At 35.3% G+C, this 25,858-nt stretch overlaps 1 pseudogene; it reads right to left on the bottom strand.

Moving 5' to 3' along the window:
• The window catches only part of LOC116873463, an 85,963-nt pseudogene extending 61,997 nt beyond the window's left edge, over positions 1-23,966 (bottom strand).
• Positions 23,967-25,858: the final 1,892 nt, after the last annotated feature.

The raw sequence follows: 25,858 nt of genomic DNA, 5'->3' as shown, positions 1-25,858 counted from the left end.
AGATATATATCTCCTTACAGAAATGGTAAGGTAAGTGAGAAAGTATCTATATGGATATCCAGTTACATTACTTACAGTAACAAAAATATTCAACAACAAATAAAACTTTATATTAAAATCATTTTATTAAGTATAGAGCCAATAAGGGAATATTTTAAGGAATGGTGTGGGGCATAGTTGTACCTACTTTTTAACTTGTGAACTGATTTGCCTTACTGTTTTTCCCCATTTACTAATGTTTTGGGTCTAGTCCGCTTGATTTTAATACCATATTTTCAGTTGCCTTTAAAAGTTTGAGCTATTGATTCCCTCAACCTTTCTTTATGCCATATTCTCTGACAGTAACACCCAGACAGAGGATGATCTGACTTCAAGTTTTTTTTGCACAGTTTCTTCAATGAAAAATATCTTAAAAATTAAGTAGGACCAATATTGTGATTAATAGATTTACATGTGATGGAAAAAAATCTGTCTACAGAATTTTGCAAAATGTAATCATTAACCACATTTGAAATCTTTTTATCATTTCTGGACATAGATTCTTGAAAGGAAATCCGAATCATATCTTATCTTCTATCCTTCTGAGATGCTGAGCATCGTGAATATTAATGTCCACCAAACTAAACAAAGATGCTGGTTAGTAAGACCCTTTCTTCTACTTCTCTTGGGAAAGCTGTATTACCAATCTGATATTTCCTTACTTCAACCCCTTGCTTTTTTTTTTTCTTTTTTCATTTAACCATAAATAATGTACTCCATTTTAAGTTGCCTTCATGTTCATTTGTTTGAATATCCAACACACCAACCAGACCCTGTTTAATTTGTTTCTGAGGCAGTCTTAATAATTGTATACTTCCTGTTACTTATCAGAATGCCAGGCACAAGTATATCCTTAATATGTGTCTAACAACTATAAAGAGAGGAAAAGCAGGGTATGAAGGAAAAAAGGAAGCAAAGGCAGGAGGATCTCTGGACAAAGACTTATGATAGACTGGATTAAAATTAGAAATGAGGAGTATTCCGTGTCCTCAAGATTTTTTTCTACACATTTTTCCTAAGTATGGGTAAATTATGAATTGATCTAATGGCAATCTGTACTTTAACTTCAAATTAAAACACAGACACAACATATAAAATATACTTCAGGACATAATTTGAATGAATTGATAATATTTCCATAAATAACTAGCATTTGCAAGATTGTTATATAAGAGACCCAAGAGATAAGGAGTACTAAAATGATGGCCTAGTTTTACTTAAAGAATGCCAGTTAACTAAGATATATTTTTATTTTTTAAAAGATTGTATTTCCTACTTAGCTAGGTAGCTATTTAAAAGTCAAACTCTCTTCACAGATGACATGATGCTTTACGTGGAAAACCCAAAAGACTCTACCCCCAAATTACCAGAATTCATACAGCGATTTAGTAATGCAGCAGGAGACAAATTCAATGCACAGAAATCAGCTGCTTTCTTATACACTAACAATGAAACTGTAGAAAGAGAAATTAGAGAATTGATCCATTTACAATAGCACCCAAAGCCATAAGATACCTTGGAATAAACCTAACCAAAGAGGTAAAGGGTCTGTACTCTAGGAACTACAGAACACTCATGAAAGAATCAAAGAAGATACAAAAAGATGGAAAAACATTCTATGCTCATGGTTTGGAAGAATAAACATTGTTAAAATGTATGCTGCCCAGAGTAATCTATATTTTCAATGCCATCCCGATCAAAATACCATTGGCATTTTTCAAAGTGCTGTAACAAACAATCCTAAAATTTGTATGGAACCAGAAAAGACCCCAATTGCCAAGGAAATGTTGAAAAAGAAAAACAAAGTTGGGGGCATCACAATGCCTAATTTCAAGTTATATTACAAAGCTGTGATCACCAAGACAGCATGGTACTGGCACGAAAACAGACACATAGACCAATGGAACAGAATAGAAAGCCCAGATATGGACCCTCAACTCTATGGTCAAATAATCTTCAACAAAGCAGGAAAAAATATCCAATGGGAAAAAAGTCTCTTCGATAAATGGTGTTGGGAAAATTGGACAGCTATATATGGAAGAATGAAACTCAACCATTTGCTTACACCATACACAAAGATAAACTCTAAATGGATGAAAGACCTCTATGTGAGACTGGAATCCATTAAAATCCTAGAGGAGAGCACAGGCAGTAACCTCTTTGACATCAGCCACAGAAACTTCTTTCAAGACATGTCTCCAAAGGCAAGGAAAACAAAAAGGAAAATGAACTTTAGGACTTCATCAAGATAAGCTTTGGCGCAGTCAGCAAAACAAGGAGGCAACCCAGAGAATGGGAGAAGATATTCATTCGCAAATGACACTACAGACAAAGGGCTGATATCCAAGATTTATAAAGAACTTATTTATGTGGGAGACAAAACAAGATACAGAGCAGGAGTAGAGGGGAGGGGCAGAGAAAGAGAGAAGTGGACTTCCCACTGAGCAGGGAATCTGATGCAGGGCTCCATTCCAGGACCCTGGGATCATGATCTGAGCTGAAGGAAGATGCTTAACTGACTGAGCCACCCAGATGCCCCTAAGATACATCATTTTTTAAAAACCCATGCTTCACCTCCAAGGTATCTGGTGTTTGGATTGACTCAAGCAGACTTTTGGAAATCTTTTTTTTTTTAAATCAAATTTGCCATTCTTGTAAGTTCTTATAAGTATTAATACAGATAATTTGTGTGCTATTTTGTCAGGACTAACAGATTAAATTCCTTTTTGAGATATTTCTTCAATTTTTAAATAATTACATTAAATAAAGGTAAAAGTCTGATCATTAAATTGATAGAGGAATCAATTAAAATGCATGAAATATAACTAGACAAATGGTTCTATTGCTTAACTAATAGGCAACAGAATGCAACAACTGATAAATTGGCATCAGATAAAATTAAAAACTATTTGTTGGCTGATTTAAAGGTTCATTCAATTTTTCATCTTTGTGAATCCTACTTTTTATGTTGTTATAATTAATGAACAGGATTTATTATGTGATTTTTAAGATGTATAAATAATAAATAATAAAATAGTCCCAAATCTTGCCTATCTTCTGTTCCTGACTATTCTATTTCTCTATATTATTTTATTATGCCAAAAAATTAATATATACTCATTTCAATATTTAATGGATAAATAAAAACTTAAGAAATATACCTTGTCCTCAAGGAATTCATACATTAGCTCATGTGACACATAGTATTTAACATTATCTGAGAAGTAATATAGTCTTACAGTTAAGAGCTTGAAATCTAGACTCAGAAAACCAGGTTCAAAATTGTTTTGGTGGTGATACCATGGTGGGCGGGATCAACTCCCCACCCCAAACTGGTTAAGATGTCAAGATTAGTAATGCCACAGTTACACATACACCAAAGAGGTATGATATTTTATAACTCACATTTTGCAGGTTTCTTATCCAAGCCTGTCTCAAATGTTTTAAGCTGGAGGGGTCCGTGGCTTTGGTTATTTTTGCAATCAGGATATGAAGGTAGGGCGAGGATTTCAATGTACGGGCAGAAAAGTGTGCTTGAACCTACCACTATTGCCAAAAGACAGAGCACCTGAATTGTCTTACTGAGTTGTCCAGATGTGGAACAAGAGGGTTCAATAGAAGGTTGGCATCTGAATGATGTCAGTTAATCAAGCACCAAAATGGAGTCAGACTCTTAATTAGGAAAAAAACCTAACTCCATCACTTCCTAGCTTGGGTAAATACTTTACTCACTGTATAATCAGAATACTATCAAATTCTTCGTCATAGATCTGTTTCATTTACTTTATAGAAAAAATATGGGCATAATACAGGTCCTTATCACAGAGTTATTGTCGAGATTAAAGAGACATATGGTTATTATATTCCTTGGAAACTTTTTTTGGCACAGAGACTGATCTCAGAACTGGTTGTTCTTATGGAATCATTATGTGATAGACCTTTGTGTAAAGCAGAGTATGTGGCATTTATCTGCCATCAAGAGTTCACACTGTCAATGGGAAGAGCTAAAAGAAAAATCACTCTATTAGGTTTATAAATTAGAGAAAAGAGATAGTTTAGATTTAGAAAAAGGAGCTTAATTCTAACTTTGGAGCAGTTAAAATTTGAGGTCTACTTTGAAAGTTGAGTAGTGGTTTTACATGAGAGAAGTAGAGAAAAATAATTTTCAAACAGAAGAAGTAACATAAAGAGAAACACTGAGGTACAGGAAGTGTAAAGCATGGAATGGAATGATAATTAGAATGTAAGCTTTGTGGGGAGGACTGGATATCCCCAAGACAACCAGTGACCTGTGAAAAGATTATATTAAATTGCCAACTGCATTACAAATAAAAATCATAGGAGATTTAAAAAAAAGAAATGAATGACAATAGAAACACCTGAAGAATCATTCATAGAGGTGATGCAATTTAATATCTAAGTTTGTGGAGTTTTTCTGAATCAAGAAAGGCAGTTAATATATTCCCTGTACTAGTAAACACAAAGAGTATATAACTCTGGGGCTGGAAATGACTTACTTGGCCAGGTCAGAAAGTAAATGCTCAGAGATTGTGATGACTAAATTGGTAAAAACTATGGTATCATATTTCCAACATTCAAGTATATTCATAAAAACATGGGAAACTTTAGGACAATGGCACATAAAAATCAATAGATTTTTGGGACGCCTGGGTGGCTCAGTGGGTTAAAGCCTCTGCCTTCAGCTCTGGTCATGATCCCAGGATCCTGGGATGGAGCCCCACATGGGGCTCTCTGCTCTCTGCTCAGCAGGGAGCCTGCTTCCTCCTCTCTCTCTCTGCCTATTTGTGATCTCTATCTGTCAAATAAATAAATAAATAAAATCTTTAAAAAATCAATAGATTTTTAAGATATGGAAATACTCTGCCTGTGAGAGCAGTCAGAAAGTAACTGCCCATAGACAGAAAATCTACTGCCCTCTCTGTTTTACTAACAGTTTTTTTTTTTTTTTCCTGCTCAGTTTACAGTAGTGAACAACAGAGATGAGCCCATGGCTCCCAAAAAACCAATACTCTAAACAATGAAGACAAACGGTTAATGAACAAAGAGAGGACAATTTCAGTTGTAAATGTTATGAAGTAAACAAAACAGAATGAATGATAGAAAGTGAGTTGGGGTATGTGGGCATTTTTGAAAAGCTCTGCTAGAGGTTCTAGAAGATTGATCTGAAACTTCAATGACAAGAAAAAGTCTGTGCAAAGATCAAGGGAAGAATATTCAAATATAATGTGATTCTAGGGTGAAATGGGTATGAAGTGATGAGAGCTTCAATTATGGTGTGAGAAACAGGAATAAAATCAGAAAGTGTAAATAGAAAAGGCCCTTAGAGGAGAAACAAATTGGACTGGGTAAATGAATAATTGGATATAGGGGATGAAAGAGAAAGAATGTGCAAATAAAATACCAAGAAGAGAAAGCAGAAAAAAACTAATAATAATTGAGGGTCTGTATACTTTCATGTGCATTTTTTAAAATAAGCTTTATAGTAACCATTCAAGCTACATAGTAGAAACCATTTGAGAAATCATTGAGAAAGAAGTCAATGAGAAAACTGTGGTTGTGAACTGTTAACAGGCTTTCTTAAAGTCACACTTCATCAGAATTTGAAACCGATCTCCTAACTTAAAAGCCCATGGTGTTGGCTTTTACCTTGCTTTCTCCACAGGTTTAAGTGATACCTGGTGGCAAAACTGTCACAGAGAGGATATTTAGAAAAGAAAGTTTATATACTTAGAAAATAGGTTTTATTTTAGATATCTACATGAAATTATTTACCAGGCCTTTGGAGCTGAATAACAAATAAGAGGCCCAAGGCTATATTGATTTGAATACATTCTATAAAGGAGAAAGTTGGAAATTAAAAAAAAGAAATTCTTTGGTATTGTTTTCCCTCATCGGTTTATGAGTTTAAAAATTTTTGATTGGATAAAAGCATTATAATTTCTTTAAATTCATTTACCCTTTGATTACCAACCATGAATATTTTAATATTTTCTGAATGAATGGCATATTACTAGGGAAACCTCAATGCCAAATTTTCTGAGGAAAACTAATATTTGCCTTATTTGAATGCAAACACTTAGAAAATCTCTACCGAGGTAATTCATTTCAAAGCAAAAATCTAATTAGTTGTAAAACTTTGGTTTTATTTTATACTAGTTCTAGAAACTAAAAACCGTATTAATCCTTAAATGATCAGAATAAAAATATTTGCAAAAACACAGCAATTTAAATAAGTTTGAGTAATTCATGAGGAGAATGATATAATGAGGAAGGATTTCTGCTTTTTTGATACATTTAGACTTATTCAAAATCCTTCAAGTGGAAGAAAAAATAATAGAAGGCTGCAGGACTCTTCAAAGGTGGTAGAATAGAAAGCACTAGGAATTTGTCTCCCCACCCAAACAGCAACTGTACTGGCATAATCTATTGATGCAATTATTTTGGAGCTCTGGAATCTATTAAGCCTTGAAGCCTCCAAGAAAATGTTTGGAAGGTAAAGTGGATTAATTTCCGTTAATTTCAGCAGTTCCTACCCATCCCCCATCATCCACCCTCCCCCTTACCCCTCCTCCCCCACCCCCGCCCCAGGGATCCAGACATATATCCCTGGAGGAGTTTATACATAGACTGCAGCAGCCAAGGTAGGCAGTAAGAAGGTTATTCTCCAAATATTAAGATTATATAATACAGACTATTTTTATTTCCCTAAAAATCCTCTGTGAAGAAATATAATTTTAAGGATGAGTTTTCTGAACTGGTCTGGGGTGTCTGGAACCAGCTCCCTAATCTGATTAAAGATGTTAATGGCTATTTCCAGTACTAAAGAGGGCACTGACAGTCCATGGCATGAACGTGCAAAAGAGACAGGCAAAATGTCTTCACTGATTTCTCCTAATGATCTACTTATTTATAACAAGCCAAACTCTGGATAAGTATATATATGTTTTGTGAATATTTTTGGAAAACAAACCAATATAATGACGTTGGTGGTTGCTCCTACCAATAGACAAAGTGGTGAAAAAAGAGGAAAAAAAAAAAAAGGAAAAAAAAAAGGATGAGTTTAGGGATTCAAATTCCCACCTTTAGGGCTTTATAAATGACCTGAAGTTATCTATGTGTGTCCTGAAGGATACCATATGTTTTGTAGCAGCTGACCAAAGATTTCTGAAAATCAAACATGGAATCCTGTCCTATAACTGGCTTACTTAAAATGCTCAACTCTGAGCTTCCTAGGCAGTTTCTATTGTTAAAGTGAAAGCACTGATTGGAAAAGAATGGGATATAGTACACTGGGATGGGACCATGTGAGAAGACCCTGACGAAATGGCCTCCCTGAAGTAGTTGCCCTATAAGACAATGTGCTGAGTCTTAGAACCAAACTTTACCACCCCTCTTCACTTCTAAACCTATAACTAGAGTGAAATGCACTATACTCCAAAAGAACTACTTGGGTTTGTATGTTTGCTTGCTTTTTTCCTTTCTTTCTTTCTTTCTTTTTTTTTTTTTTTAAGATTTTATTTATTTATTTGACAGACAGAGATCACAGGTAGGCAGAGAGGCAGGCAGAGAGAGGAAGGGAAGCAGGCTCCCCGCTGAGCAGAGAGCCCGATGTGGGGGCTCGATCCCAGGACCCTGGGATCATGACCTGAGCTGAAGGCAGAGGCTTTAACCCACTGAGCCACCCAGGCGCCCCCTTTTTATTTTAATTCCAATGTAGTTAACATAAAGGTGTACAATATAGGTTTCAGGTGTACAATATACTGATTTCAACCATTCCATAATATTACTCAGTGCTCATCATGATAAGCTTACTTTTAATTCCCTTCACATATTCCATCCATTTCCCTTACCCACTTCTCTCTGGTAACCAACAGTTTATTCTCTGTAGTTAAGAGTCTGTTTTGGTTTCTCTCTTTTCCCCCCTTGTTCGTTTGTTTCTTAAATTCTACATATGAGTGAAATCATATTGTGTTTGTCTTTCTCTGACTGACTTCACTTAGCATTATACTCTCTAAATCCAACCATGTTGCCACAAGTGGCAAAATTCCATTCTTTTTTATGGCTAATACTCCATTGTGTGTGTGTGTGTGTGTGTGTGTGCGTGCGTGCATATGTGTATAAGTATGTGTGTGATTATGTAACACCTTCTTTATCCATGCATCCATTGATGGACATATGGGCTACTTGCATAATTTGGCTACTGTACATAGTGCTGCAATAAACTTGAGTTTTCTAATTTATAGAAACAAATCTGGGGTACATGTAGGAATGGATACTAAGGGGGAGATGATTGTGAAAGAAACAGAAAGTTGGATAAGTCTGAACCTACTGAGATGGGTTCACTGGTGCAAATCAGAGAGTTAAAAAGAGTAAGACCTGGTTGTTTGGTCGCCTGCAACACGGACTGAAAGGTGGTCCATGGTTAGTGAATCAAAAATGCCTCATCAGTCTTTGTTTAATGCACAGGAAGGATTCAAAGGCTTAGAAGGGACTGGAAAGTTCAAGTGGATTTTTTCATTTAATACCTACTGAGAGGGTCCAGAAGACATACCTTTCACTATCACTGGGAGAAATAAATTTGTGAGGGGAGCCCTATGATCCTTGAAAATGTCCATGATCATATTTCTCTATAGGCCACATCTTAAGGTGGGAACTATAGTCACTAAACTAGGAACCTAAATGCAACAGGAGTAACTGGATTCTGGGGAGCAGGGGTCAAGTGGTGGCATTCAATCATCAAAGGTAAGGTGGACATGGTTACTGTGATGGCCAGAAGAGCCACAAAGGCAATCAGACTGTCTCTCAGAGGCCTACGGCACTGGTCAGTTTATCATAACATTCCTACGAGTGATATAGATAGGAAACCTATCTATTTTTAATTAATTTATATAAGCAGAAAAATTCTAGGTTAAATGTAAAAAAGGCTAACCTAAATTACACAAAAATTGTCTTAGTGCACTACCAAAGATGTATACTGTTAATCTTTCACCTAGCCGTCCCCAAAGGGACCTATAGTCTTTTACCAGGGCAACTGTGCATTTGGGTAAAAGGAAATAAGCAGAACTTTTCGGGTCTATTGATCACCATCTCTGTATGGACACCGATTCTGGGAGACTCAAAAGGTCACTGCCTCTACCTAGGAAAATAGTAAACAAAATGCAAATCCTGGGGGGATTTGAGAGGCTAATGCTACCAAGGAACTAAAGTATTGAGGAATGATTATCTCTACCACATCTTCACTTAACTAGACTTTTGGCCTGTGCAGAGAATAGACGGACCTTGGAAAATGACAGTGGATTCTTATAAACTTACCTGGTAGCGATTCCAATTAAAGCTGCTCAGTCAGATGTGGCTTCATAACACCTCTCTAGTACCAGATATGTAATCATTGATCTGGCCTCTGTTTTTTCGTTAATACATTTTTTTTAAGATTTTATTTATTTTATTTGACAGACAGAGATCACAAGTAGACAGAGAGGCAGGCAGAGAGGCAGGCAGAGAGAGAGAGGAGGAAGCAGGCTCCCTGCTGAGCAGAGAGCCCGATGTGGGGGCTCGATCCCAGGACCCTGGGATCATGACCTGAGCGGAAGGCAGAGGCTTTAACCCACTGAGCCACCCAGGTGCCCCTCCTTAATACATGTTAAAAGAGAACAACACAAGCAGTTTGTGTTAACTGGCAAAGCCAGCAATATACCTTTGCTGTTCTACCTCAGGGGCATATCAAATCTCAGCCCTAGGTCATAATTTAGTTTTCAGGGATTGTGATCACCTTTCTCTTCCACAGCACATTACACTGGTCAATTATTTTGATAACATCACACTTTGATAATACCATGCCTATAGGACCTAGACAGCAAGAGATAGCAAATACTCTAGACTTACTGGTAAGACATTTGCATGGCAGAAGGTAGAAAATAAATCTGACAAAAATTTAGAAGGCTTACACCTCAGTGAAATTTCTAAGAGTCCAGCATGTCAAGTGTGGAGTGTACCAAAATATCCCTTCTAGGTTATAGGTTATGTTGTTGCATCCGTCTCCTCCAAAAATCAAAATGGAGGCATAATGCATAGTGCACTTCACTGGATTTTGGAGGCAACATATCCTTTACTTCATTGTGCCACTCCAGTCCATTTGCCAAATAAACTGGGAAGCTGCTTCTTTGGTATGATGCCCTGAACAGAGTACTCTGCAACAAGTCTAGAGGGCAGTGCAAGCTGCTCTGCCACTTCAGTCATATAATCCAGAAGATCCAACAGTGATTACAGTGGCAGTCACAAAGATATTAATCAAAGTAATAAATGAGTTAAATAAAGTTTTAGGATATAAGACTATAAAGTTCACTGTATTTTTATATATTAGACAAGCACACCAATTAAAAATACAAAAAATACACTTTAGAAAAAAATGAAAATTAAAACCATAAAGAACAAGCATGTCACACTCACTGGATGGTTTATAATAAAAATGACAATCTTAAATTTTGGCAAGGACACCTCATACCTTGTGGGAGGGATCATAAGATGTAACATCTAGTTTGAAAAACAATTTAGTTTCCTCACACCAGTCAAAAAGTACAGACCTTTGAATATTTTGGAATTTGCTTAGTTTATATTCTAAGGAAACCCTCATATAAAAATAAATTACCTCAAAAGTTCCTCAGAGTGACCACAGTAATTCTAAATTACATTTGGAGAAATTATGCTATATAGAGAGATAATTCAATGAATGACATGGTAGTTTAAATAGCTTGGCATGGAGCGCATGGAGTTCTGTTTAAACCGAGAAAAACACTTAAGTCTGGCAAAAGTCAGTCTAAACACTTCTTATGCAATTTGTTTCTTGGGCATCCAATCCCAACCTCACAGTCAAGGACTCAGCATATAGAAGGTTCGGAAAGGAGTTTCTCACAGAACAAGAGTCTTAGAGACAAAGCTAGACAACCTGTGAAAAATTATCATAAGTTTTTGGAAGTGATCTGAGGCAGCATCTACCAAAAGTTGCTGTTTTGAAGAGCTACCTTCTGAAGTCCTCGGACCCAAGAGCCTGCTGAAGGAACATATTTATCAAGGCCTGTATGAGCCTTTTTCCTGTGAATGTCTTATAGACCTAACACTACAAAACTGAGGAAGACTAACAAATGGTAGTGTTGACAGCAATAAGATCATTCTCCACCAAGGATGAAAGTTTTTCAAGTGAGCTCAGATGACCAAAGGATTCTCACTTCTTTAGGTACAATAAATAAAGTCTCAAATTTCATCTAATTTCAAAACAGAATTCAGAATTCTAAACATATTGAGAAACTTAGCCATTTTTGTAGTTGAACATACCCCTGAGTGAGTCCAAAGCTGCTTCACTGGAGAACACTGCTTTTGAGTAGAGTCTTGGGTTGCCAAACCAAGGGACCCTCAAATGAATCTTGGTGTAACCTCCAAATTATTGACTTCTCAAAGCATGCCCAAAAACCTGTTATCAAGGCTAAATATATTACAATTATAGAAGTAAGGAAGAATGCTACTGGAATGACTTCTAATATGTCAATCTGGCCTAAGCTGAATTGCAGTCCCCAGAATTACCTTTCTAGTATGCTTCTGATTGAGGTGGCTACACGTGATATTCTCTTAAAAAAGGTGGAGGATAGGGCACCTGGGTGGTTCAGTGGGTTAAGCCTCTGCCTTCAGCTCAGGTCATGATCTCAGGGTCCTGGGATCGAGTCCCGCATCGGGCTCTCTGCTCAGCAGGGAGCCTGCTTCCCCCCCCCACCCTCTCTCTGCTGGCCTCTCTGTCTCCTTGTGATCTCTCTCCATCAAATAAATAGATAAAATCTTTAAAAAAAAAAAAGGTGGAGGACAGAAGGAAAGCAGCAGTATTTTTGTAACAAGACACAATGTCTCTCATTATTCAATTAAATATTACCAGGTACAGCTGTGAAGTGATTTGGTAGCTAGGACTCAAGTCTCTAATCAGTTGGTTTTAAGTGAATCAAAAAGGTCTGACTTTATCAATTAGAAGATCTCAATAAGAGAACAGAGACCCTTCCTAAGACAACAACCTTATGGACCTATGGAAAACAAGCTTCAGCCTGTGTGTTTGAGGCTCGACTCTGCTCATGATCTTCCCTTTCCCTCCTGACTCACCTCATGGATTATAAGGTTTGCTTAGCCAGTACCCACAATTACATAGCCAGTTCCATAAAATAAATATGTACCCCCCCGCCACACACACACACACACACACACACACACCCCTACCCCTACCAGGAGTTTCTTTCTCCCCACCAATTCTGGAAAGAATGCATTGCTTATAATACATGTAATAAATACATATTCCTTACAACTAATGCATATTTATTATATATATGTATATATATATATGTGTGTGTGTATGTCTATTTGTGTGTAGAAGCATGTACATACACACATACTCATGTGTATGTATCTTATAATGTGTTTCTCCAGCTGAACACTGACCAATACAGCCATCTAACCAGTCTTTGCTATATTTCAGAAAGCAGTAGTTAGAACAAATGATACATAGTACTACTCTGAGGTCTGTCTGAGCTTAAGTGGTTTAGCGTTCTAAGCAGAGAAATTAATCTGATCTAGTAAATACTTAAAATATCAATTTCAGATTGGCAGACAGAGCAAAGGAATATTCTTGAATCAAGTCATGATAAGCAAGCAGTTGTTTAAACTAGTTTTTGCTTTGTAATAAACACTATGTAATTTATACAATTTCATCAGTTCAATATTAGATAATTATTCAAATAATGTAAAAACAGCACATATTTTTGTTTTATTTTCCACATGTATCCCTTTGTGCAATATGATTCTACTACTAACATAAAAGTTATGAGATATCTTTGAATATTTCATTTCAAATTCTGAAAAAAATAATCATGCAACTCAGGTACTCTAAACAGATTACTTACGCTTGAAAAATCATCAGCATTCCTAGAAAAAATTATGTGATTCCTTGCTGCCAGGTAGGAGATGGCAATTTAAGAATTTTCTCTCTGTGACTGGTCTATCCATTATATGTACTGTTTATGCATTGCTCCAGGCCACCCAGGCAGATCTGTAATTGATTACGATTGATCCATCATTGAGCAGCTCGGGCTGCCACTGATGGTTCTGCTTTCAATACTCTCTTCTGATGTCCATTTTATATATTTTGTGGGTAAATAAGTTTACAGCTCATATTTACTAATTTTCTTAGTTTATCTAAATATTTATTTTTTGAAGTATCCAATCATATGTTTAATGATGCTCAGATTTGCTGAGGTTCTAAAAAGCAAATGCCTTCCAGAATTAGTGGGGGGAAAGAGATTCTTGGTGGGATATGTGTGTGTGTGTGTACTGGGGTTGGGGGTTGTCATATGCCACTTTTTCTCCCTAGAATTTTTCATTTGGAATCAGAAGTTCTGAATTTGAGGTCTTGTAAGTATCAATTTATCAGTATAAAAAATCAATAGTATTTTAGGAGTATTTCAATCTTAATTTCCTTCTTTATAAAGTCTGAATAAGAATTATTTTATCTACCAATCAGAACTATACTGATTATATACATATAAGATACCATATATGAAGATAACTGTTCTTAAAATACTATGAAAATATAGTCATATTTCATATTGCAATATTCTTTTTTTAAAGATTTTATTTAATTATTTGCCAGAGAAAGAATGAGAAAGAGTGTACAAGCAGGGGGAGCATCAGGAAGGGAGAAGCAGACTCCCTGCTGAGCAAAGAGCCTGAAATGAGACTGGATCCCAAGACCCTGGGATCATGACCTGAGCAAAGGCAGATGTGTAACTGACTGAGCCACCCAGGCATCCCTCATAGTGCAATATTCTCGTCTAGTATTTTGCTCTATAAAATGTTCTTATTCAATTTATAATTTTCAAATATTCTATTCTCAATATAACTCATTGAAGAAAGTACAGTTATTATTCTGATATCACAGATAAAGGAATGAGATTTTTCCAAGGTCATATACACAGTAAGTGATACTCTCTAAAATTTTTAAGGATGGACGACTATTGTTCACTCAAAACACAGGTTCCTTGGTCAGGTAATATATACTTAATTGTTTATTACATCATAAAGCGGTGTGTAAAATATATATTGCACTTTTGCTTGCTGTCTTTACCAAGTAAACTTAGAGGTAAAATAAACTAGAAAACATGCTATTGGCCATATACTTAGAATCCCTGCTTATAATTCTTAGTTATTTCTAACAGATGATCAGAAATTTCCAAAAAAGGCTAGAGATATTAATAGTCCTCAATACCTGCAGCAATTGTTTCATTGACAGAAATAATGTGAAATGCAGAATTTTTAGTTCGGAGTCTCTTAGATAATCCAGAGGTCAGAGGGTTTGTGTAAAAACAAAACAGAACAAAACAAAATCACTTCTACAAATGTCAAAAACATACACAATTCAACTAGTGTTGTAAACCCCAAATCACTATCTCCATTCTTGATTCAATATAAAGCAAAATAAATCAGACACTTCTTTAAAGCATGGAATCTGTGGGAAAGGCTTAGAAGATCATTTTTAATTACATGTCTTAAAATGAAATGATTTGAGGAAGTACAGAAACCTCATTCATCAATTTTAATACTATGAGTGACATACTCAGTCTTGATAATGATGCAAATTAAACATTACTGGAGGATATGTTTGTCTATTAAGGCTCAAAAATTAAAGATCAAAGAAGATACAACTGGATAGTAGAATGACTCAAAAATCTCATATATCTTGTTAGTTCACATTCAGAAATATAAGATTACCAAACTACCAAGTAATATTATATATAATGTGATGCAAAGAGCTCTGGAGCTTCATCAAAAAAATGATAAAAAAATAATTGGACATTTTCAAACTTTACAAATTAGTGATTATTATTTCTAGTAGAAATCTGAATCCTTAGTCAACATAACACATTTGAGAATCTGAAACAGAATCATATTTAGGTTGCTAAAAGTTTCTAATCTTATCTCTAGCCTCTAGAAATACATGTTTTAGAGTAAGAATGGCAAAACACACAATCCAGATGAGCTATTGGGATAACACATCTGTTGGAGGAGACTGCTTGTCAATATTTTCCACATAATCACAGATAGATCAATGTGTTATCACAATTAGTTATTCAGTGCTCCGTGGGAATACTATTTTCTCTAAATGGAACCAATTCTTTTCTATTCCATTTTTCATATATGTCACAGCAAAGTTATATATTTTGAAAAGACTGCTTTCATGAAGACAAATAAGCTCTTTTAAGCTTTTGAGAGCTTGTATAGATGTCTGCCTGCAGCTGCAGAGATACAGTACAATTCATGTCTTTCTGAGCATATTTCAAAAGTAGAATTCTAAAGCATAAACGAAGTACCTTATAAAGAATCAAGTGTCTGAAATTACTAGGGGAAATTCATCCCATTTTTAAACTTCATTAAATACTTTGTGATAATGACTGAATCAGCCTCCAGAAGGACTCTAAAAGCAAGTGTCATATACTCTGCCTTCAGTCACAACCTAGTGAAAGTTAGTACCAAAATTTTCAAAGCCTCAGATTTCCTACTTATCAAATTGGTGATATGGGATCTATAAAATACAACTCTCAAAGTTTAAAAACATGGCCTCACACAAATATAAAACAATGTTCTATTCAAAATATTAATCAATTAGGGAGCCAGTATAATAGTAAAGTTGGTTCAATAAATAATTTGAGAACTGGAAATTCTTATAATCACCCAAAGGAATGCTAAATTCAATATGTTAATAGATATAAAACTGGTTAATATCCTACAGAGCATTAAAAAGATAACACTGAAATTATCTTTTCTACTAGACAGAAATCCACAAGTTAACACATAACACCATAATATCAGGGTACCAAAGACATAATAAGTAACAAAGACCAACACAAGTGCACTTTCCTCCATAATTAATAATGGTATAGTAAGCCTGTTGAGTAATGGTCCATTATGACAATGGAAGGAAATCAGCATCTTTTTGCTTTATTCACAAATATTAGACACACAAGCACATACCTAATTTCCCCCCTAATAGTTCACATAGTGGGTACTGTGTGGTGATTATAGAAAACAATTTTCATGAACACATACAGAGCATCCCCATGAGAAAATCCAAATAAAATTGTATGACTATTTTAAGAAGACACGAAAGTCACTGTAGGTTATATAAATATAAAAATGACCTTAGTTATACTGACTGTATACCTAACTACAATAAACACTGAAAAAGTTTAAATTAATATGACAGAAAAATTTTCTGAGTATTTATTTCAAAAAAATGTAAACAGGATAAATTAAAATATTAACATTTCACTGTCATTAAAATATTAATAACACTGTGTATGTTTAGTTTCTTCACATTGATGATAAAGCTTAGGATGAAACTTTTGCAGTCATTTCACTCTGGCCAGCACCTGTGTGCTGCAGTAGTGCTTGAAGACCAGGTACAGTAACATAAAATGTTACTCTTGATCTATGGATTCCCATAAAATCAGTTTGGCACCCTTACATTTTAGAGTACCAGATTACTTTAGAATAACTACCAAATTATGGGACACCTGGGCAGCTCAAGTCACAATCTTAGGGTCCTGGAATTGTCCTTGGGCTCCCTTGTCCAGTCCTTGTCCTTGGGCTCCCTGCCAGGGAGCCTGCTTTTCTGTCTCCTTCCCCTTTGTGCTCTCTCTCTGCTCTTTTTTTTTTTTAAAGACTTTATTTATTTATTCATTTATGAGAGAGAGAGAGAGAGAGAGAGAGAAAACAAGAGTACAAGTGGGGGGTGGGGCAGGAGGCGGTGGGGACCTGGCAGGCAGAGGGAGAAGCAGGCTCCTTGCTGAGCAGGGATCCCGATTTGGGATTGGGATCATGACCTGAGCCAAAGGCAGATGCTTAACCAACTGAGACACCCAGGTATCTCTCTCTGTCTCTTTCTCTCAAATAGTGTTTAAAAAAAAAAGAATAATTTCCAAATTATATATTAGATTGACTATATTTCTACCAATACATAAATGCACCAAACACAAATGCTTGCTAACAATTATGACCGCAACACAATTTCCAACATAATTAATTATGCTTAATTAATATTATTTTAATGAAAGAGATATGATCAGTTAATATTTTTACATGTTCCTTAATTTAATAGGCTGAATATTTTTCAATTTCAGTTAATTGACCAATTTTGGGATATTTTTCAATTTTTCTTAAAAATTCAAAAATGAACATCACAAGGTAAGTTTAAGTTTGGAAAACAATAAAACATTTTTTTGTACACTAAGATTTGAGCATCATTATAAAAAAAGTGGGATAAATAGATCATTATTTGTAGATAATTATGTTTATTTGACCTGTGACACTTATAATCTATCAATATCTACTGTAGCTATCAATTTATCTCATAATGCTTCACAGATTTATAGAACTGTCAAATACGTGATATGAAATTCCCTTTCCTATATGATGGTATTTTATCTTGCTAGTACATTTAAATCAACATAGTCAATAAGATTATAATAACATTGCTTGGTGCCAAATAGTGACTACACTTATTGAGCACTGAGTAATGTATAGAATTGCTGAATCATTATGCTGTCTGTACACTTGAAAGAAATATAGCACTATATGCTAATTACACTTTGATTAAAAAATTAAAAATTTATTTTAGGGAAGAATTGGGTAAAATTAAGATTTCTTATCACTTTGCCATACTAAAACTGTATATAGCCTGGATGGATCTAGTTCAATAAATACAATTAAAAAGATAATTTTAGTCACATACTTACCTTTTACATCTAAAAACTTAGAAGTGGTTACAGTTAATTTTACACAAAATACCAAAAGTCTGTTTTACTACCTTTTTTCCTCTTACAACAGTATAATATTTGAGGTAAAAAAGAATGCCACTATTTTACTTAATTTGTCCTACACCAGCAAAAAAATGAAATAAATGCTTGCAAATACACACACACACAAAAACTTCCATAGAATTACATACAATTGTTAAACAAAAACATTAAGTGATTATAAGTTTTGACAAACTGCATATGTTCAACATTATTCTATAAGTTGCTAACATTAAGATCATTTTATAGCTACCAGGTCATGATCCACTCTTCAAGCACATTTACACTTTGTTTAAAAGAAATACTATTTCCTGACTTTTTTTCATATTGAGGGACATAAAAACCAAATGAGCTATATATAAATTATTTTGTCTATTTTTTTTCTTTGCCAAAATGATACTTTACCTCATCTATATTTTTCAAGTTATTTTCCAATGTGAACTCATTTTTTTTGTCACATGTTATTTGCGAATTTTTTCTTCAGATGGTTATTTAACACATGTAACAAACCGATTCTGTGCTTTTAAAATTGACTTAGACTCATTGTTCCATTTTGCTTAATATTTCTGCTTGAATATATATTTTTTCAAAGTAAGCTGTCACAGATGGTACACTTTTTATGAACACTATATTATTCTAAAGTTATCTTTGCATGTCTCATTACATTTCTTGTTATTATTGCAGTAGTAGCCAATATATATGTAGGCACATAAAAATTAGGCATTATGAGCCAGAAGGATATGCTGCTTTTAAAAATGAACTCTGAACACAATTCGCTTTTCTTCTTTTAGCTTCATATAAACCTTTTTAATGGTTAAGTAACCTTTACTCCTGAATTTCAATGATACATGAATGAAAAAAATATCTGTTTTCACAAAGAGTAGGCTTAATTTTATATATTTAAGCTCAGTTTGTTATTTCACAATACTACCAGAACCAGAATAAACACTGCATTTTAAAACTTTATGGAACTAATTTATAGTGTAGGGCAGGCACAAACTTGATCTCATGGCAGCAAAATTTTATGTTTCCATTTCAGCAATACTGCCTAACACAATAATATCAGGCCAGCAAATCTTAAATATAAGTTAAGCTAACATGATCCATTGCCTTATAAAGCTAGAGCACCCTGTGGAGTCATGCTGAATATGCCAAGTGATTTTTCAAAATTTAATCATCCTAAATGTCAGATAAAGGTGCTTTTGCTGTCATTCTTTAAAACTGGGGCAAAAATCCCAAGTGTGCCTGCAAGTTATAAAGAAACCCTCTTCTTAATTCTTACATTAAATAAACAACGTCCTTTCCAATCACCATTCATTTTGCTAGTCACAGTAAATAAAAACATATTATAATGCTATAAAGCAAATTCAAGACAAATACTTATTTTTTTTTAAAGTAAAAATACAGGCATCTCCCTAGCAAGACACAAATTTCTTATAACCATCAGGTAAATTTGAATTGATTCTTTGGTCACTTTTGGCTCTACTAGCAGAAGTTCGGTACCTTTATAAATAACTTATGAACATAGACTCAAATGTCCTCCACAAAAATATCTGCAAGTGGAATAAAGCAACAAATAAAAAGGACAATACATCACAAGAGAATGGAATTTATTCCAACAATTCAAGGTGGGTACGACAATCTATATATCAATCACTGTGATTCACCATATTAAAAGAGCTAACAAGAAAAAGCTCAAGATCCTATCAATAAATGGAGAGAAAAGCATTTGAAAAAAATCAATTTATGATAAACTCTCTGGAATAAAAGGAATCCCTCCATCTGACAAAAGTATCTATCATAACCTACTTTTAACACCATACTTAAAAATGAAGGCCTATATGGTTTATCCCAAAGATCACGAACAAGGCAAGAACACCCTCTTGACTCATATTCAGTAATGCTCTAGATATGGTAGCCAATGCAATGATCAAGTCAAATAAATTAAAAATGTACAAAAGTAGAAATAAAATGTTTTCTATTCACAGATGAAATGACTTTCTATGTGGAAAACCTGAAAAACTCGGAAAATTGTAACAAATACATGGGTTCATCAAGTCTTAGGACACAAAGTGAACATTAAAATACCAATTTTCTTTCTAACTAATTGCAATGAACAACTGGAATTAAGAAAATAAATATCATTTACCACAGCACTAAATAAAATTAAAATAGTAGGTAAAAACCTAACAAAATATGTACAAACTATAAACTATAAAACACGAATGAAAGCAATTAATAAAATAAATGAAGATATATACCATGTTCTTGGACTGGAAGACAACCTTATTAAGAAATAAATTATTCCCAATTTGATCTGTAGATTCAAGTGCAATCCTAATTACTGCAGCAGGATTTTTTTTTTTATTATTTTTTTTTTATTTATTGGGATGCCTTGGTGGTTCAGTGGGTTAAGCATCTGCCTTCAGCTCAGGTCATGATCCCAGGGTCCTGGGATCAAGTCTTGTATCAGGCTCCTTCCTCAGCAGGGAGACTGCTTCTACCTGTGCCTGCTGCTCCTCTTGCTTGTGCCCTCTGTCTCTCTCTCTCTCTCTGACAAACAAATAAAATCTATAAAAAATATAAAAATAAATTTTATTTATTTGGAGAGAGCAGGAGCTGGGGGTGGAGGGGCAAGTGGAGAGGAAGAAGGTGACTCCCTGCTGAGCAGGGAGCCCTATGTGAGGTTCTATCCCAGGACCCAGAGATCACCACTGGAGAGGAGGGCAGATGCTTAACCTACTGAGTCACCCAGGCGCCCCTCCAGCAGGATTTTTGCAGATATCAGTAACTGACTCTAAAATTTATGTGGAAATACAGAGAAACTTGAATGGACAAAAATGATTTTGAAACTGTAGGACAAATGTCAAAGATTCACACATCTCAATTTAAATGTTTACTTGAAAGCAACAGTAATCAAGGCTGTGATATTGGGGAAGACTAGATCCACTGACTGATGGAAAAGAACAGACCAGGAACAGACCACACAATTTAGTCAACCGATGCCTCTTTCTCTCTCTCTGCGTCCCACCCCTACCCTGTCCTCTGTATATATGTCATCTATTACCCCACAAATTCAGCAACATCTGAAATCCAGTATGGCGTGCAGGTGGCACATGGGACTGTCGCACTTCATCTACAGTTCACCTTGTGGTCCACCAGCTCCCGGGCACTGTTGATGCCATCGTTGATCATTAGGTGCTCCAGGGAGAGGCCCCAAGCAATGATGCACAATTTGTAGGGGAGTCTCACGGACAGCAGGTTCTCAGGGCATAAGAGCCTGGGAACTCTAGGCTGCGCCCACTTGTTCAGGCCTTGGGGTTATCTGAACACGACACTGAACACATACCCGACTCCATGCAGGGGTTGCAGGCCGACTGGGAGGGCATTTGATATCCAGCTTGGAGAAGAACAGCCGCATGTTGGCCCTGAGATGACCCAGGATGAAGCCGTGGTCCGCCACAGTACTCCCCGATCCGTTCTGGCGGAACTCGGCCAAGTTTCTGGCGCCCAGGTCTCCTTCTGTACACAAAGTCCAAGGAAAAGGACTTCGCAATCGTGAAGGGCTTTTTTTTGGATCAGGTGGTGGAGGACGCAGCAGCGGCTGAAGTCATGTTCATGCGCTGCAACCTTTTCCCGCCTCTTCCCGCTTCCTGTTGTACAAGCCCCCAGGAGCACGCCCTCGGTGCGGTGAAGCAGGTACTTTTTTTTTTTTTTTTTTTTTAAGGTTTTATTTATTCTTTTAATTGAAAGGGAGAGAGAAAGCGAAGAGAGAGCGAACACAAGCAGGGGAAATGGGAGAGGGAGAAGCAGGCTTCCCGCTGACCAGGGAGCCCAATGTGGGGCTCCATCCCAGGGCGCTGGGATCACGACCTGAGCGAAAGCTAGACGCGTAAGGACTGAGCCACTCAAGTGCCCCTGAAAGCAGGTACTTGACCCTCTGGGGAAAAAAAAAAAGAGAGAGAGAGAGGAAGGGACAGAGAGAGACAGAAGAAAGAAGAATGAAGTTAACTATGGTTATCACCATAATCATTATTTTTAAAAATCGTTTCTTCTAGTTAAACTGAAGGGCTTTTGGGGGAGGGGGTGCACTTTATGTTTAAGTTAACTCTCAAGTTGATTGGATAAATATTATTAGACAAGCAGTTAGCATTTGAGAATCCTGTTATGAAAAACAGCAAATTATTCGATAAGCCGTCTGCAGATAATTTAAATAATTGTTTCTTGTAAATATCAGCCACAGTTTACATATAGAGTGTTAAATGTGAATTTTACTGATAAAAGTTTTACATAATAGAATTTGTATTTTTAAAAACTTACTGGAGTATTTATAATCATAGATATTAAAAGAAAACCCAAACCAGTATATTTAAAGATATATATATATAAGTGACTGATTCAAAAAGCTTAATTACTTAATTCAATATTCATATATTAAATCACCAAAATGGTTGCATAATTTGTATGCCAGTAAAGCAAATCAGTATAATATGCTTACATATCAGCTATATTACATGAACTAATGATGCAGAATATTAAAATTTGGAGATGTAATTATCTCTATTTTTCCAGAGGTAATATGTAATTAATTTTATTGAAGTATAATTTACATATAATAAAAAATCCATTTTAAGTATATACTTTGAGAGTTTTGACAGATGTATATGCCCAGGTAATGATCAGTATAATCAAGATATAGGATAATTCCTTTGATCAAGGACAATATATTTTAACCTGTATTTTAATTGTTGGAACCAGTTTCCATTGTGGATTTGACAACATGAGGAAGAGATTTTTCTACTTTTCCACCTAGATTTCATTTTTTTTTAAGATTTTATTTATTTATTTGACAGACAGAGATCACAAGCAGGCAGAGAGGCAGGCAGAGAGAGGGGGAAGCAGGCTCCCTGCTGTGCAGAGAGCCCGACATGGGGCTCGATCCTAGGACGCTGGGACCATGACCTGAGCCGAAGACAGATGCCTCAACCCACTGAGCCACTCAGGTGCCCCCTAGATTTCATTTTTATAATATTGTAAAACACTAATAGATTTGTAATAAAGTGATATGATTCTGTTTCCTTCAACATACTTATGAGCCTGATGGCCCAAGACTGCAGTTCCTTGAATCTCTCAATATTCCTATTATGTGAAGACAATAATACTTATTCTATAAGAGTTTTCATGAAAATCAAATGAAATAATAAATTGAAAATATTTTAAAAATAGTAAAGAGTAGACAAATATGTACTGTTTAATGTAATTCTTAATTCACCAGGAGATTTATACTGAACTCCTGATACAGTTTCCTGACAAGGTTTTGCCTTCTGGTTTTCTGTTCACTTCTACAAATATAGGAGTCTGTCCAAGGTCACTGAGACTCAGAGGAAGCATGTGAATTCCTAAAGGACAGAAATAAACATCACCTAGGGGAACCTTTTTTAAAGCACAAAAGTGGCAGAAGAACCCTCATTCCTGCCCTTTGCATGAAAGTTAAGAGAAACTTACCAAGGACAGGAATTCTACAGCCTAATATCCAGTCTGCAAATTCTGTAAGGTGAGCAGAAATTTCAAATGATATATACATGACATTTCCTATTTGAAAATGTTTTTGAGATAATGATCATGCTGATTGGTGAAAATTCTGGTAATTTCTAAGTAGAACTCAGGAAATTAAATCAGAGAAAACTTCTCGTCATTTAAAAGTTTACTAGAAAATATTAGGAAACAAAAATAGAGCACGAGAAGTAGTTATGAATACAATCCACCAGCAAAGGGAAAGGAATATAGCAACAGGTCATTAAGTCTGCCCCCCATTATGCCCAGGTGTTAGAGGATGCAGAACATTCTCACTCACCCACAGTGTTATAATTCCATTTTCTAAAATGGTGCCATTTTAGGGAGCTGGAACTGCTCAAAATGATATGGCGTGGATCCAACCCTCACTTCATAATTGCTAGAGTTTTCTGCAACTGGCATTCCAAATATTTTGATGCTGCTGAAGAGAAGGGTGATTACATTGGGCAGTAACATGCCTGTCCTACACAGTTGTAAGTTGGCAAAAGTAAGTTTAATGTTTGAAACAGGCTTTTAAAAACTGGGAAGTTTTCATTGTGTCAGAACTGTGAAAGCACAGGAAAAAGTTAAGGCATGAAAATATTTCTTTCCAATGTGTAAAATGTATTACTTATTAAGGACTGTGTTTTTCATGTTAACAGTCTAAGATGACTTAAATTCCAGTTAAATATTTGTTTATTATGAAAGAGAGTGCACTTGTTTAAAGCCAAATTTTACCAAAGCTTGAACTTATGATGTCATTTTGTAGTATTTAAAATCTAAGTGAGTTCTGCTTCTATGTAAAGAGACCATTGCAACCTGCTAATAAAAACTTATTTTATCTGGTCATGTATTGAGCATTTCCTGTAAGGTAAGTACTTTGCTAAGCATATCCTTAAAATTTTAACTTTACTGAGATATTTTTCATACAGTAGAATTCACTTACTCAAGTTTATACTTTGATGGGTTTTGACAAACAAATATGGTTTTGTAACATTGTCACAATCAAGCTACAGAACATTTCCTGCACTTTCCAAAGTTCCTTCATGGTCCCTTTACAATTAAGACCCACACCCAAACCCAACATCTAACAACAACTAATTTGCTCTGTGCCACAATAATTTTGCTTTTTTTTAGAATTTTACATAAACAGGACAAAATGGTATGTAATCATTTATGTCTGCCTTTAATCATGTAACATAATGCTTTTAAGATTCATCTATGTAATGGTTTGTGTCAGCAGTTCACTATTTTTATCAGGTTGTAGTTCATGGTAAGGATATAACAATGTGCTTACCCATTCCCCATTTGATGGACGTTTAGATTGTTTCCAGCTTTGAGCTATTATGGAATAGCTGTTATGAACATTTGCATACACATCACTGCATGGACCTATGTTTTCTTTTCTCTTGGGTATATATCTAGGAGTGGATTGTGGACATAGGAAATGTATGCTTAATTATGTAAGAAACCAACATACTGTTTTCTGAAGTGCCTACTCCGTTTTGCATTTCCATCCCCATGCATGGCATCCTTGTTAAAACTGGTTTTCTGTCTTTTTTATTTAGCTCTTCTAGTACTTATTTTAGCTATTCTAGTGGGAGGTGGTCTCTCATTGATTTTAGTTTGCATTTTCCAAAAACTAATATATAATGAGCCACTTTTAAAGGGCTCATTGGCCATTGAATCTTATTTTTTGATTAAAATATCTTTCGGACCTTTTACACATATTATAAATTGGTTTATTATTGTTGAGATGTAAGAATTCTTTATTATCTACATACAAATCTTTATAAGCAAATATATATAATACTATATAAATATAAATAAATACCAATTAGTCTTCTAGTCTGTATCTTCTTTTTCACTTTTTTAACAATGATAAGAGCACATTTTTAAATTTTGATGTTCAGTCTGTACATTTGTTCTATATATGGTTCATATTTTTGTTTGAAGAATCATATTTTGTTTGTTTGAAGAATTTTGTTTGAAGAATCCTCCCCCTAACCAAAGCCACAATTTCCTTCTAAGCTCTTCTTTTAGAATCTTTATAGATTTAGTTCTTACACTTAGGTCTATAATCAATTTTTTTTTTAAATATAGGGTACAAGGTAAGTATCTTAGCTCAGACTGCTATAACAAATAACCATAAACGGGGTGTTTTAGCGCATATTTATTTCTCATAGTTCTAGAGGCTGGGAAGTCCATCATCAGGGTATTGATCTATTCAGTTCTTGGTAAGGCTCTCTCCCTAGCTTACAGAGAGCTGCCTTCTCCCTGTATCCTCACCTGGCAGAGAAAAAGAAAAAATTGGCCTCATCCTCTTATATAGATGCTAATCTCATCACGAGAGCCCCTCTTTCATGGCC

This window comes from Lontra canadensis, unplaced genomic scaffold (genome assembly GCF_010015895.1).
Source record: "Lontra canadensis isolate GAN:19392208 unplaced genomic scaffold, GSC_riverotter_1.0 scaffold33, whole genome shotgun sequence".
In the NCBI taxonomy this organism is placed as follows: domain Eukaryota; kingdom Metazoa; phylum Chordata; class Mammalia; order Carnivora; family Mustelidae; genus Lontra; species Lontra canadensis.
Note: the sequence above shows the minus strand (reverse complement) of the source record. Positions and strands in the feature narration are given on the sequence as shown.